The 16,630-nt window shown below is 35.8% G+C and overlaps 1 pseudogene; it reads left to right on the plus strand.

The window, feature by feature from the left end:
• LOC102586278 (O-acyltransferase WSD1-like) overlaps positions 1-10,385 on the plus strand; it is a 13,704-nt pseudogene extending 3,319 nt beyond the window's left edge.
• The last annotated feature ends 6,245 nt before the right edge of the window (positions 10,386-16,630 follow it).

Below are 16,630 nucleotides of genomic sequence, written 5' to 3' on the forward strand. Positions count from 1 at the left end.
TCGTACATTCCATGTACTGAGCCATTTGGCCTGCATCTTCTTATGATGCAGACACAGGTATTCAAGATCATCAACGGGAGATTCGTTGATACATCCGGGAGTTCCAGTTAGCTATGACAAGCCTCCTTGCTTCCGGAGGATTTCGTTTACCTTTCAGTTGTATCAATTGTTAGGAGGTCGTGGGTTTTGTCCCGGCTTCCATATTTATCAGTTAGAGGCTTCATAGATAGACAACAGAGTTTCAGAAGTCTTTTCATTTATTTTGTTAAATGTTTTGAAGACTAAAGTTGCCTTTTTTTGGCGAGTTGTATATATATTCTATTATACAGAGTTTTCTTTTGAGTTAAAGATTTGTAAAGTTGAGTTTATAAACTCTTATTCAGTTTTAAGCTCTTGTATGCTTAAGTTAGTCTTCTGCTTAGAGTCAGCCAGGATGAGGGTTCGCTTGGGGACCAACAATGGTCTTCGAGTGCCGGCCACGTCCAGGGTGTAGGCTCGGGGCCTGACAGATAACTCCGCCCATGATCCCACTATATTTTTAGAGATTAAGTTTTACTATCATCGGCCAATTATTAATTCCATTGCTGATCCTCCCATATTGGTTTTTTTTAAAAGCTAATATAACACTATTTATTTTTAGAATTAATAATTACAAATCTCGATATATGAGAACATTAACTAAGACCAAAATCTTACCTTACTAATCTTAAAGAGGGATGACGAACTTTACCTAGTGTTGTTAGGTTGAAAGTCAAGGTATGTGAAAGACATAATACATCAATATGCTCTTTAACTTGGTTTTAGCTGACATTTATCCCCTGTAATTTTTGGGTGTGCATAAATAGACACTTTAAATTTGTATAAAAATTGAACAAGTAGACACATGCGTCCTACGTGACATAATACACGTAGGATGCCATGTAGGACACAAAATTGCCATGTAGGACGAATGTGTCTATTTGTTCAACTTTATACAAGTTTAAGTGCCTACCAAAAATTAAAAATCATAATTGTCAGCTGAATACAAATTAAGAGTCATATTTATATATTATGCCTATGGAAAAATAGATAAATTGAAAATAGTCAATAATTATTAATTATTTATTACTAATAAACTTAATTTTAGCAAAAAATGTAAGTCGTATTAATGATAATTGGTACTCCAAAAATGTAAGTTTTTAGACCCATAAAAGAGTCCCATACGGTAGTTGGTAGATGAAGAGAAAGATGCATGATACCGTGTGATGTGCCTAGTAATAAGCATCTCTTAAGGGTGCACGCCATGTATGTTTCTCAATAACATATGGAATTTTGTGACCTCAATATTCAATATTCCAACTACTTGTTCCGTCCATGTTTAATTTGACATATTCTTTTAATAAATAAAAAAAAAGTAATTTTATTAGATCACTCTTATTAATTATATAAGTTATAGAAAATACATAAAGTCACCACTGAACTTGTCCCGAATTTTCAAAAATACACATTAATTTTCTGAGTTACCCCACAAATATATTGAATATCTTTGTAAAAGGATCATTTTGAGCCATATTCTCACATGATGGGTCAAAATGGTCCGTTTACAAAGATATTTAATACTTTTGTTGGTTAATATGACGCTCGCAAAGTTAAGGTGTCTTTTTGAAAATCTGGGACAACTTCAGTGATGACTTTATGTTTTTCTCTATAAGTTATTTAAAGGCATAATACATAAACATGACCCTTAACTTGGCTTCAACGGATAACTATGCCCTCCAACTTTGAGTGTGCACAAGTAGACACATGTGTCCTACATGACATAATACACGTAGGACGCCATATAGGATACAAAATTGCCATGTAGGGTGCCATGTAGGATGAATGTGTCTATTTGTTCAATTTTATACAAGTTTAAGTGTCTACTTGTGCAAACCCAAAGTTAAAGGTCATAGTTGCCAATTGAAGCCAAGTTAAATGTCATGTTTATCAGAGTCCGTGGTTGTGTTTAGGGTACACCATTCTCTTGGCGATGGCACTTCCCTTATTTCTCTTCTACTCGCGTGCACTCGCCAAACTGCTGATGATCTCAAACTTCCTACCATTCCAACCAAGAAACGGAGGCCTACTCCTTCAGGTAAATGGGCGAATTGAGTCAAAATGAATCAAAGCTTTAAATGGATCGTAACATAACTTGCTCAATAATTTACTTGAATCAGAATAAGTTGGATCAAAATGACAAGTCATAACTTAAGTCGCCTAATTTACTTTTATCAATATATGTTGGATTAAATGATAAGTCATAACTTAAGTCGCCGTCCATCATGGCCCAACAAAAGGTGTCAGATGGATATCAAGTTCGGTCCAAAATTAGATATTTTGTTTTTGGATATAGGTGGCAATGTGATTCGCTGAATTATACCATTATGACACATTTTTTACCCAATAATTTGAGGGGTCATTTTGGGTACAACCTGTCGAGTTAAGTGAACTCTAATAATTATCGGACAAAACTTACATAAATTTCACAAGTTTAGGAGCGAATTACTTAGATACACTCTAGTTTGTAATATTACGAATCTTATTAGGTGTAATTTATTCTAGATATACTGTATACAAGTGGATTCACATGTATCTAGGATACACAACAAATCTTGCTCACCTCCCTTGCCTCCCTCTCATCTCGTTCGCCACTCTCCTATCCCAGATACATGCGAATCACTCTAAATACATACAAATACATGTATCTAGTGTGATTCACATGTATTTGGGATACATGCAGTGGCATAGCCAGGATTTTCAATAAGGGGGTTCAAAATATGAACAAATAGACACACGAAGTAGCCGAAGGAGTTCGACATCTACTATATATACCTAAAAATATATTTTAACCATGTATTAATAGTATAATTTTCCGCCGAAGGGGGTTCATTCGCCACTGGATACATGACTATCTCACTAGCCTTTCTCTCTAATTTAGTGTATTTGGTAGCAAAAATACATGTATCTAGGGGTATCTTCCTCAATATATTATGAAAGAAAACTCTTAATAAGTTGTGAAATACATAACATTTTGAAAGTATAGATAATAGAAGAGTACTATGTGTAATTATTGTTGGGTTTAACAAGGTGTGAATGGGAAATAAAAAGAGAAATTGGAAAGATGAAGAACCAATGAAAGTGGGGGAACCAATTTTGGAGGGAAAATGAAAAGTCATTGCAAAGTGCAAATGAAAAGTCATTTTTACCATATTGGTAGAATAAAGGAAATTGTTGTCCTTGTATTAGGAAACTCTTCCTTTAGTTCTTAAAGGGTTAAGAAGAAGGTGCCCCTTCGCGTCGTCGTCGTCGCTCGCTCGACCTCGACTTTGGAATTGGATTTGGCAAATGATGTGATTGATTGATAATATTTTTGGACAAAATTTATTTAATCAATCTTGTTAATTCATTTCTTTTCTCTTTTAAATTAATTCAGAATGTTAGTTAAATAACAGAATTAATTTGGCGCAACGGAATTTACTTGAAATTCATGTGATGGTAATAACGTTCTGAAGGGACCTATTCCTTCGAAAAAGTCGTTACTTTTCCCAAAAGACACAACGTTCTGGAAAAATCTGGTCTGAACAGACGTATTCCTTGCTGTAAATGGCTATAAATAGAGATGTTTTTTTTCGTTTTTTCAACACTGAAATTTTTTCCTCTCTGCATACATTTTCTCTCAAATAAAATTGTCCAAATTATATTTGGGCCAGCCCATTAGGTTGACAAGATGAGCCCAACTCACGTTCTTCAAGCCCAGGGGTCAAAATTGCTCAGACCAAAATACCCCTAAAGCCCTAGATTAAGCCTATATAAAGAGGTCTTCATAAGACCAGAAAAAAGAACACAGATACACAGAGAAATACATAGAGAATCTTTGCTCTTTAGTGGTGATCTACAAGTCTTCTGCATAAAAAGAAGTCTTCACTCCAAGGGTTGAACCGCGAGTATTCCATCAAATCAAGACCCGCATGAGCATATTTGGAACTTCGTGGACGTTTGTGGTCCGTCTCATTCAAGAACGTATCACAAGAATTAGTCCATCTCATGTTGTTCCCATTCTCTTTGATAGGTGAGGCTAGTAAATGATTGGCTAAGTTGCCAAGGGACTCCATCACCTCTTGGGATAAGCTTACTACAACATTCCATGTGAGATTCTTTCCCCCGTCAAGGATGATGACCCTTAGGTATAGTATCCAAGGTTTCAAATGCTTGGAAGGAGAACCTATCCATGAGACGTGGCTGAGGTTTAAGAAATTGGTACTTCAATGTCCAACCCACGGGCTGTCGAATCATATATTGCAGCAGTACTTCTATAGGAGCCTTGATTCGGTGAATAAAGGAGTTGTTGATCAACTTGTTCCCGGTGGTATAATGCAACAGCCCTACGAAGTTGCGTCTCAACTTCTTGATAGTATGACCAAGATCAATACGGCATGGTACACTCGTGAAAACCAAGTCTATCCTCTCACTTTTAGAATGAAAAAAGAGAAGATTGAAAAGGATCAAGAGAGAGACCAAAACATGGCCAAAATGATGACTCGACCAGATCTATTGGCGAAAAATGTGATGGGTAGTGGTATGAAGAGTGTTAATGTTGTGGGTGTTGGTGGAGTAAACCCCGAAGATGCTTAGTTTGAATCATTGTACAATGAGGAGGTGAACTTCCTAGCTAATCAAGGAAGAGGCTATCGTGCAAACTATCCAAGGCCGGGTGGAAATCCGTGTTGGAATAGAAATGACGGATGGAGAGATCGTGATAGAGAATGACGTGATCGTAACGCCACTTGGAAGGAAAGAGAGGGGGACAAGGACAGGTACATCCCACCTCATGAGCATCAAAAGACCAAGGAGTTTAAAAATGTCTGTACGGAAGACATGCTCTCACATATTCTCAACAAAGTTGAAGGGTCGAACAAAGTGTTGAAAGAGATGTAGGAGAATGTCTCTACACTTAATCAAATAGTCACCTCTTATTCCATGTCAATCAAGCAGTTGGAGACCCAAATCGGTCAAATTTCTTCTCATTTCAACCCAAGGCCAAAAGGGGGCTTGCCAAGTGATACCTTGGCTAACCCGAAGAATGATCCTTGAAACGGTATTTTCATCGTGCCACGACATTAACTAAGGCGCTTCTTGGGAGGCAACCTAAGTTTTTAATGCTTTAGTTTTTAATTTTAATTAACGGGTGTTGATTGTACAGGTTGAAAAGTGTTGGAAAATGGGTTGTTTGGCGAGCCAAAGTCCAGTCGGTGACACGCCGAACAGGTCGGCGAGCCCGACTTTGTCCGCCGTTTGAACTCCCAAATTGTTGGGAGTCCTGTAAAACTCGGCAAGGTAAAATACCACTCGGCGCATTGCCGAGTGCATTGGCGAGCACTACTTACTCAACCGAAGGTTCCGCGAACTGAAAGGTTTTAAAGGCCAATTATCCTTAAATCGAATACTCAATAGAGTGCCTCATACGAAGACACATGTTATTCCATATGAGAAATGGAAAGGTAGAAAACCCAACTTGAAATATTTCAAAGTGTGGGGGTGTCTTGCCAAGGTCCAGGTTCCTATACCTAAGAGGGTGAAAATAAGGCCTAAAACTGTGGATTGTGTACTCATTGGTTATGCCACAAATAGTAAGGCATGTCGATTTTTGGTTCATAAGTCAGAACATCCGGATATTCATGATAATACGGTAATGGAATCAGATAATGCTGAATTTTTTGAACATATCTATCCGTATAAAACTAGATTTGAGTCATCTAGTGGGGGTCTGAACAACCTCGAGAAGAACCAAAAGAGAATGAAACCAATGAAGAGAGTCCAAGGCGCAGTAAACGTCAAAGGACATCTACTTAATTTGGATATGATTTTGTAACATTCCTTCTTGAAAGTGAGCCTCAACCATTTAAGGAAGCGATGTTGTCTAGCGACTCAACCACTTGGAAGGAGGCTGTCAATAGTGAGATTGAATCAATCTTAAGCAATCATACTTGGGAGTTGGTTGATCTTCCTTCAGGGAACAAACCCTTGGGTTCAAAATGGATCTTCAAAAAGAAGATGAAAGATGATGGAACTATTGACAAATATAAAGCAAGACTTGTTGTCAAAGGCTTTAGACAGAAAGAAGGTCTTGATTATTTTGACACATACTCGCCAGTGACTAGGATTACATCAATTCGGATGTTAATTGCCCTAGCTGCAATATACGGTCTTGAAATCCATCAAATAGATGTGAAAACCGCCTTCTCAAATAGAGAGATGGAGGAAGAGATCTACATGGAATAGCCTGAGGGCTTCGTAGTTCCCGGCAAAGAAAAGAAAGTATGCAAACTTGTTAAGTCACTTTATGGACTAAAACAAGCACCGAAACAATGGCATGCAAAGTTTGATCAAACCATGTTGTCAAATGGATTTAAGATCAATGAGTGTGATAAATGTGTTTACATTAAAGACACTACGGATCAGGAAGTCATTGTATGCCTATATGTGGATGACATGCTGATAATGAGCAAGGACATCGCCAATATAAAAGCTACTAAGCATATGCTTGCTAGTAAGTTTGATATGAAAGATCTAGGAGTAGCCGATTTAATATTGGGAATAAAGATTCACAAAACTCCTAACGGTCTAGCATTATCTCAATCTCATTATATTCAAAAAGTACTTGAAAAGTTCAAGTATTTGAATTTCAAAAAGGCAAAGACCCCAATTGATGTGAACCTTAATCTTGCTAAGAATAAAGGTGAAAGTCAGTCTCAATTGGATTACGCCAGAGTATTGGAAAGTTTGATGTATGTCATGAATTGTACACGACCAGACATAGCCTGCGCTATAAGTAAACTGAGTCGATACACAAGTAATCCCAATCAAAATCATTGGTTGGCAATGAAGAGAGTTTTGGGGTACTTAGAAGACACTCAAAACTATGCTTTGCATTACAACAAATATCCAGCAGTTCTTGAAGGATATAGTGATGCAAATTGGATTACTGGGTCAAATGAAACGAAATCCACGAGTGGATATATTTTCACTATTGGTGGAGGAGCAATATCTTGAAAATCATCCAAACAAAAAGTCAAAGGATAATGTGTCGGATCCACTTACAAAAGGCCTAACTAGAGAGGGAGTTGAGAGATCATCGACGGGAATGGGACTATGGCCGAGAACAAGTCATCGTGGTGGTAACTCTACCTAGAAGACTGGAGATCCCAAGATCTAGGTTCAAGGAGATAAAACAAAGTCATAAATGACGGTTCAACATTGTCAAAATTTATTTTATGTCCATTCTCATGATGAGACAATGTTCAGTAACCAGGATAAAGGCATAAGGACTTTTGAATGGTTTCTAAGTTTGATACAGGGTATATTAAATAGTGTATCTACGGGATAACACAGTTAGAAGCCACCTATGTAAGTGTGAAGTATAAGCCGCTTCAAGGAGAATCCGGTAAGGCCAGTTCTCTAAGCACTTATTAATCGAGATGTGTTCATGGTTGAAACAAACAAAACAATGAGAACCAAAAACAGTTCAAGGGTTGATCGTGTGACTTATGTTGTCTAGGTATACATCGAAGCTCAACGGTTCAAAGATATCAAATCTACCGATTGACTGAGTATATCCAATATATGTTCACTACGGAAAGTTTAAAGGGAAACCTACTTATCCAGATGCGATTAACCCTTACTTACAAGACACACAAGTTTTTCATGCATATGTTTTAACTATAGCCATTCCCCATTCATGTGGGGAATTATTGGGTCTAGCAAGGTGTGAATGGGAAATAAAAAGAGAAAATAGAAAAAGGAAGAACCAATGAAAGTGGGGGAACCAATTTTGGAGGGAAAATGAAAAGTCATTGCAAAGTGCAAATGAAAAGTCATTTTTACCATATTGGTAGAAGAAAGGAAATTGTTGTCCTCATATTAGGAAACACTTCCTTTAGTTCTTAAAGGGTTAAGAAGAAGGTGCCCCCTCGTGCCGTCGTCGTCGCTCGCTCGGCTTCGGCTTTGGATTTGGATTTGGCAAATGATGTGATTGATTGATAATATTTTTGGACAAAATTTATTTAATCAATCTTGTTAATTCATTTCTTTTCTCTTATAAATTAATTCAGAATGTTAGTTAAATAACAGAATTAATTTGGTGCAACAGAATTTATTTGAAATTCATGTGCAATGGTAATAACGTTCTGAAGGGACCTGTTCCTTCCGAAAAGTCGTTATTTTTCCCAAAAGACACAACGTTCTGAAAAAAATGGGTCTGAACAGATGCATTCCTTGCTGTAAATGGCTACAAATAGAGATGTTTTTTTTCGTTTTTCAACACTGAAATTTTTTCCTCTCTGCATACATTTTCTTACATAAACAAAATTGTCGATCGACTGAGTCTGTATGTGCTCTTGTTGCTGTTCTTGCGTTCGCTGAAGTTATTGAAGTTTGAGGTACCGCTACTTCTTTAACAGGTTAATCCGTTTTATCTTAGGAGGAATTAATCTACAACCTCGGGTACTGTGAGGGGATTAAATTTCTTAAGGAAACACAGTGGTTTCTGTGGACTCGGATTAAAATCATTCTGTCTATTTCATCTATTTTCTATTTCTGTATTTTTAACTAACCTGAATACAGAAGATAACAATTATATAGTCGAATTGAACAAGCTTCCACAAAATGAGTTAATTTTACCATATCTAATTTTTACTTTTGTAGGTTATTCAGCAAAGGAAGGGTTGTGGCGTTTGTTGGGAATTTTTTGGCTTTTCATGGTAATGCTTGTGAATACTGCAGTGAATGTTTTCATGTTCATCATCACAATCATGTTCCTCAAGGATACCAAAACACCAATCAGCGCCCCGCCTGATTTCGAGTCTAATAAAGCTAGACGAATCGTTCATCGGATAATCAGTCTGGATGATTTGAAGTTTGTGAAAAATGCTATGAATGTTGGAAGTTATAATCAACTTCTTGTTGATATTGTTGTGAAAGTAACTTGTGAAAATTAGCTAATATTTTTCTCTCCACAGACTATAAATGATGTTGCCCTGTGATTAATACAAGCTGGTTTATCTCAATATCTTAATAGGAGCTATGGTAAGTTATTTTTAGCTACAGAAACGGATTCACAATTTAAATTTGATAGATTCGTCCTTTATTCTCTCTGTTGAACTCAATACATGTTCACACTTATGAGTTTTGATTTTAATACTTGCTCAAATATTAATAAATTTTCACATTTATACCTCTAAATTATTTTATTGTTCCAAATATTCACAGCTATTGGTGGAAAAGACAAGGGAGCAACAGAGAGAAGCAATAATCTTCCCAATGGAATTCGACTTCGGTCTTGTCTTTGTTTTAACCTAAGATCCTCGGCAGGAATTGAAGTAACTTTCATGCACTCTATTTTTGTTACGATCTCTCTGTTTCAATTTATGTGACATTCAAATTTTGCTATAAAATTATATGACATACATGAATGAAACATTTAGGATCTAGCCAATATGATGGAGAATGGAAGCAAAGGGAAGCGGGGTTGGGGAAATTGGTTTGGTTATGCGTTGTTACCATTCAAGATTGCACTACGAGATAATCCTTTAAACTATGTGAAAGAAGCTAAAGTGACAGTTGATCGCAAGAAGCGATCCTTTGAAGCTTTGTCCACTTTGATCGTGGCCGAAATACTTATCAAGTTTTTTGGGATCAAGGTACATATACATTTATATATTTGCATATTTCAAGTTACATTTAATTCCTTTGATGTATAAAACTTAAACAATTGTTGTTGCATTAGTAAAATGTAGAGCTATAATTAATAACAATTTTTGTCCTTTAGTTATTTGTTAATTTTGATACTTTGTATTATATATATATATATTTAACTTTCAACTAATTTAAATTGTTAAAAAATGTGTGTTTAAGGTAGCTACAGAGGTGACTTGCAAAGGATTCTCAAATTCAACAATATGTTTCACCAACTTGGTTGGACCACAAGAGGAATTGGGTTCTGGGCTACCCCATGACTTATTTTTCTCCAAGTGCTTATGGGCATCCAAGTGTAAGTATTGCTACACTCTGTTGTTGAGTCATTTGCTCTTTAATTTATTTGGGGCTCCACGAAGTTGGTGGCCTAAAATCAAATTATAATAAGAGGTCTTAATAAAATTAGCTTTTATGTGCATCACACATGCATCTTAAGCAGTGATAGAGTAAATCAAGATTTTGATTTACAATATTTTTAATTGTAGGCATTGATGATCAATTTCCAAAGCTATATCAACAAGATGATTATCGTCGTATCTGTTGATGAAAATGCTATTCCTGATCCACATCAACTACTTGATGATTTTGATAGGGTAGAGGAAATATGTTATGGGTGATAGGGCAGCAGGGACATACTAGTGACAGGGGGAATGAATGTATGCTTTATTGGTGACAAGGGGAATAAATTAAGAACATGCTGAAAAAGTGAAGTGTTTGTTTGTCATCATCAAAAAGGGAGAAAATGTAACTTTGGTATTTTGATGATCCTCACAAACTATGGTCCCTGATCCAATGAGTCATGTATATCTGGTGAAATGAAGAACAATTGTAAAGATGCCAAGACTGGCACAGTTGGTGAGCACAGGAAAAGAGGATAGTGTCCTCGACCAATGGGAGGACACTAGATTGTTTTGTTCAGAGGATAATATATACATCCTCATTGACATGAAACAATTTAGTTAGGACAATTGAATACATTGAAGAAAAGCTTTCTTTTGTCTCTCGTGAACACAAGCTTTCAAGAACTGGAAAGGACCTGATAAAGCTATCAAGCGTGTCTTTTGTTGTTGATCAGAAGCTTGGGTCTTGTGAGTCATAACTTGTAGGATCAGTTCCTAATCTATAAAGGAATATATTGTGTCTTTATGAGCATAGTTAGAGTTGACTGTGTATGGTGTGATTGAATTATGTATTAACTAGAGGTAGTTGATATAGTGGGGCAATAGAGGTATTACTTTGACTCTCTCTGTAATAGCTTGTTACAGATTGTAGGATTAAGGGTTCAATCCTTACATGTTTCATTGGAGTCTATATTGTAACATCTCGCAAACTAGAAAAAACTAGAAGGAAGTTTAAAATCTGAAAATAGTCATTTTTGGGAAGAATTTAAAAATCTGGAAATTTGGTAAAGGTGTTAAAGTGAGTTTTTGATCAACTTCAAACGACCATAACTTCTAGCTCAGGATGATTTATGTGTACTTATAGATATGGTTGGAAAGCTCGTGGAATAATGTTTCCAACGCCGCTGAGTTTGTGCGATTCCGAGTTCGTATGAGTGAGTTATCCCCTTTGGAAGTTGGGCTATTCGAATAAGGAAATGCCCATTCCGAATTTTGAAGGGTAGTTTTGTCTTTTCCTTACCCAATTAATTAAATCCGTTATTAATAAAATAATTGGGGTCAAAACTGAGTTAGTTCAGTTTGAACTTTTGAGAAATAGAGTAAGGGCTTTTGGAGAAAGAATGCAAGAGAAAGGAGAAGAGGAAAAGCAAGATTTGCCAAGAATGATCGATTTCGGTTGCAGATTCGCCAAGAATGATCGATTTCGGTTGCAGATTCGCCAAGGAATTGACCCCACAAGGTATGTGAGATTACATAGCATTGGGTTAGTTCACCCACGCACCAAGTATGTTTAATTCAACATATTTTCGTCCTAAAAAGATTGAGAATTTGATATTCTTGATAGTTGATCTTGAATTGATTTCGTTCTTGAACATGAGTTGGGATTAAGGAGTTTCTTGATGATTAAGTGTTGTTTCTTTAAGTTGTTGGGTTAGATTTTGTATTTATGATTTGGGCACATGAATCTAAAGTGAATTTGAGAAAAAGAATCGGATTAAAACGATTTAGGATCAGAAAACGAGATGCAAAATTCGTCATGAATTCGCCTGAAGGGAGGCTGGTGTGACGCGCCCCCATAGCGCCAGAGAGACTAGGGCGGCGCGCCAGCAGTACGACATTTTGGAGCCCTAGTAATGTGGGGATGGCGCGGCGTTTTTCAGCCAGTTTTCGTCATTCAGTCCGTTTAAGCCTTTCTAAAGGGTATTAACACTCCCTATTGATTCTAACTATTCTAAATGACTTCTAAACATCTAGAAATCATCCAGAAACATGAATCATAACCTTGAATCCATAAATTCAAATTCAAGGAAAGTTAAGAGCCAAGTTTAGGAAGTTCTTTGAGTCTTTTCAAGAAGTTTTTTGCAAATGCTTTTAACTTTGTTTTAAGACTTAAAGTTCAAGTTGAGTAAAGAGTAAAGAGTAAAGATTGAAGTTTTTTCTTCAAAGAAACATATGGGGACTAAGTATTTCCCAAAGAGATTTAAAATGCTTTTCACATTTAAATAAGAACGGAAACTGAGATTTCCAAAGGGCCTTCGGGCTAGTTTTCATAAAAGAGTAATAGGTTTCTAAATGAAACAAGCAGGGAAACTGAGATTCCAAGATAGCCTTTGAGCTATGTTTTTGAGCACTAATCTCAAATCACAGAAGAAGTATGTTTTTAAACATAGGAGCTTATATTATATTTTTGGGAGTAGTATTGAGCACCGATATAGGGATACGATTTCACATTAACTCAAGTCTCCATAAACCATGTAGCCATCATGGGTAGAAAAGGGTCATACTTTTTAGATGAATCTTTTTCGCATAGACTAGTGGATCCACTTAGTAGTTCAGGTCCTATACCACGACAAAGTATAGGATGGCCCGGGCAGCGTGGAGCTAGTAACGCTGTATCATCACTATAGTTCTTAAGTGATGGTTGTCGGTTAGAAAAACTCCCACAACAGTAATTGCATGGTTCCTGAAGGGGTTCTTCTTAATATGGATGGGGGTATGGGACTTCATTCATGCATTGCACAAGTAAAATTTGAGAGGGATCATAATATGTCTTTTATGATTTTATGATTATGAGTTGATAACATGTGTTAAACAATTTTCTTTTTCTTTATATTGCACTTGTTTTACACTGCTTTATAATGAAATGAGTTCAGTTAAGTATTCATGAGTTGAGAAGAGCTAAGGTAAGTGTTTCTTTCAGATCCTTTTAAAGCCTATGTTATGTTTAGCCTTCCGACTCGCATACTCGTACATTTAATGTACTGATGCCAGTTGGCCTGCATTGTCTTATGATGCAGACACAGGTAACTAGGATTGGCATTCCGGCGCATCATTGATCCAATGAGCAGTTTAGAGTCCGTTGGTGAGCCTCCTTGCATTCCGGAGGATCCATTTCATTGTTTTCTAGTTTAGTTTATTAGGATGTTGTGGGGTTTGTCCCAACATCCATCCCAGTTGTTATTAGAGGCTTCATAGACAGTCAGATGTTAGTTCTTTAGTCTTTTCATTGTCATTATGCCATGTTGAGACTTGAGTTTGCCTTAATGGCCAGTCGAATGTTCCTTTATAACATTCCAGTTTATTATATGAACTTATTATCTTTGTTGAGTTTAAGTCTTCCGCTGAGTTAAGTAAGCTAGGCCAAGGGTTCTCTTGGGGCCAACAATGGTCTTCGAGTGCCAGTCCCGCCCAGGGTGTAGGCTCGGGGCGTGACATATATTCACCGGTTGCTTGAAGATAGTGAAGACAATTTGAAATTTCTGTTGCACAGGCTGTGGTTTTCCTCCCTCTTTTTTTGTGGTCAGTTTTATAGATGGTGAAAAATTCGCATGTATGATTATCTCATGACTAAGGATAGTGAGCTATGAGATGTTATTCTCGATGGTCCCTATGTGCCCACTATCAAGGTAAACGATGAGAATATCATAAGGGTTGTTCCTAAAATCCGACACCAATACAGTGAAACTGACAAAAGGAAAATTGAAAAGAATCACAAGGCTAAGAAGCTGTTCACAAGGCCAAGAAGCGGTGGAAGGCTTGGATTTTATGGCCATTTTATGGCCAGAGAAATTGCTAATGTTGTTTTATGTGCATTGCGGAATTCTGCCAACCCTGCACACAAAATTAAGCTTCAACCATATGAAAATTGCAACCGTTACTTTGGGTTCGAAATAAACCCCTTGACTAATGACTATAAGGTGGTTTACTTTTTCTAGAACCAGATGAATATGCAATGTCTTATTCCTATTCTATGCACTCATGGAGAATTTTCCAACCTAAAGATTTATACAAATCAATTCCCTTCCTTAAAAATGTGTTAGGCACATTTTACTGGTTGATACATGCTGATATAGAGAGGAGAGAGATTTTTTTATAAAACCCTAACTATAATTACATTCAATAATATTTTAAAACTAGAACTACGCATAGTAAATATAGTAGTTATGTTTGCTAGGTTATGTGGAAATTTCATAAACAAATGCATGAAATCTTGCGTTTAATTCATGAGTGTAACAAAGTTAAAAGTTGTACTGTCTTGTCTCTTCAGAGTATTTATAAGAGTCAGGGAAATCAACTACTTTTCTCTTCTCCTTGGGTTTTGTGCAGGGGAGTCTGCTAAAGGTTGATTAAGGTGTTTGCGAATTTAGTTCTCTACTGAACAAGCAAAACTAGATGAAATGAGTATTGTTTATGTATTTCCCTTTCCATTTTAAGCTATAAAATATTTGTTCCAAATTATCTTTCAATTTAAAAAATCAAGATGAGTTAATTTTTTATCATTTTGCTTTCAAAATTAATTCTTCAACATAAATATTTTATAATTTCAAAAGAATTCCTCCATTGTTATATTTTTTTCATGTACATATATATTTAGTCAAGAGTGTGCATTAATTGTTTGAATAAGATACTAAATATATTGTATTTAAAAACATTAAAGGATTAAATTAGTAAAAAAATGATTCTTATTCCTTAAATGGCTGGTAAAGGGAAAAGTAGTCAAAGTAATATGAGAAGGAGGGAGTAATATTTAGATTTGCATGACTAATAACAGAATAAAATTTAATATGAGAAATGCTGTCAAAGTATTTAGATTTGCAAGACTAAATGTTGAATATAATTTAATATAAGAAATGTAGTCAAAGTATTTAGATTTGCATGACTAAATTTAGAATAAAATTAATTAATATAAGAGATGAAGTCAAAGTATTTAGATTTGCATAACTAAATGTAGACTAAAATTTAATATAAGAAATATAGTCAAAGTATTTTGGATTTGCATGACTCAATGCAGAATAAAATTTAGTGTTTGTAAAATGAATTATAGTAACGAAAAATGAAGGATAAGAATGAGGAAATTTCCTCATCTATTTAAAGAAGTAGCAAATTGCTTCTGTGGAAAAACCTAGATTAAAATGGATGATTGTGTGGCTAATTTCCCTAAAGATATAGTTTGTTGCGATTCAAATGTGCTAGCAAGAACTGGTACACTCTTATCAATGAGATGATTGAGAGTTGGACCATTAATCGCCGTTGAGCTTATAAGCATGTTCAATCAATTTCATAGTTCTAATATATGCATTCAGTGTTTGTAATTGAGCTTATAAGTATGTAAAATTGTTTGAAGATTTGAGTAGAGAATAAGTTGCAGACTTCGAATTCCACTGTTGTTAATTTTTTTTCATGTACATATTTAGTCAAAAAAGTGCATTAGTTGTTTAAATAAATTCACACTACAACAAAACATACATTTCTGAAGCAACTCCTAATAGATCAACAACAGAGCATGTACAAGAATGTTGGTATTTGGATCCCGTCCCATATTATTTTTCACATTACTAAAAATTATTCATCCCAAATTAGTTAGCAATTTACAAAATTAAGATAAAATTAATTTTTTTTTCTATTTAGCCCTTAAATTAATTCTTTTTGAGGGTGTAAACCGTATTGATTATAAAGTTTCATAAGAATTCCTCCATTGTTAATTTTTTTTTCATGTATACATTTAGTCAAAAGAGTATATGAATAAAATTAATTAAAATGTTAATTCTTATTTATGCAGTCAAGTATATAGATTTTCATGCCTAAATGTAGACCCCGCAACATCCTGATAAAACACAACAAGGAACACAAAATATCCGAGTCCTCCGGAAAGCAAGGAGGCTCACCACTGACTCTGGAGTGCTCAGCTGGATCAACGGCGTACCGGATGCTGGTCCTGGGTACTTGTGTCTGTATCATCATAAGATGCAGGCTAACTGGCATCAGTACATTTAATGTACGAGTATGCTAACTGGAAAGCTAAACCACAACTTAAGCTTGAAAGGAGTACAAGAGAACACTTACCTTGGCTCTGTTCGACTCATGAATAACTGAACTCAATATATAAAGCAATAAGACACATGCAATATATAAAGCTTGTAAAACTATTAAAACGACGTAAAAATCATATTTATAATATCATAAAAATACCATGCTTCCTCTCAAAGTCTATTTGTGCAATGCATGAATGAAGTCCCATACCCCCATCCACGCTAAGCAGAACTCCTCGAGAAACCATGCACTTTCTACTGTGGGAGTTTCTCTAACAGATAACCACCACTATGAAACTAAGTGGTGATACAACGTTTTACCTCACGTTGCCCAAGGACCATCCTATACCTTGCCATCGATATAGGACCTTACTTTAACTTTTGCTTAATGGATCCACTAGCTTAACTTTCGTGATCATCTAAAAAGTATGA

Source organism: Solanum tuberosum, unplaced genomic scaffold (genome assembly GCF_000226075.1).
Source record: "Solanum tuberosum cultivar DM 1-3 516 R44 unplaced genomic scaffold, SolTub_3.0 scf01021, whole genome shotgun sequence".
Taxonomy (NCBI): Eukaryota; Viridiplantae; Streptophyta; class Magnoliopsida; order Solanales; family Solanaceae; genus Solanum; species Solanum tuberosum.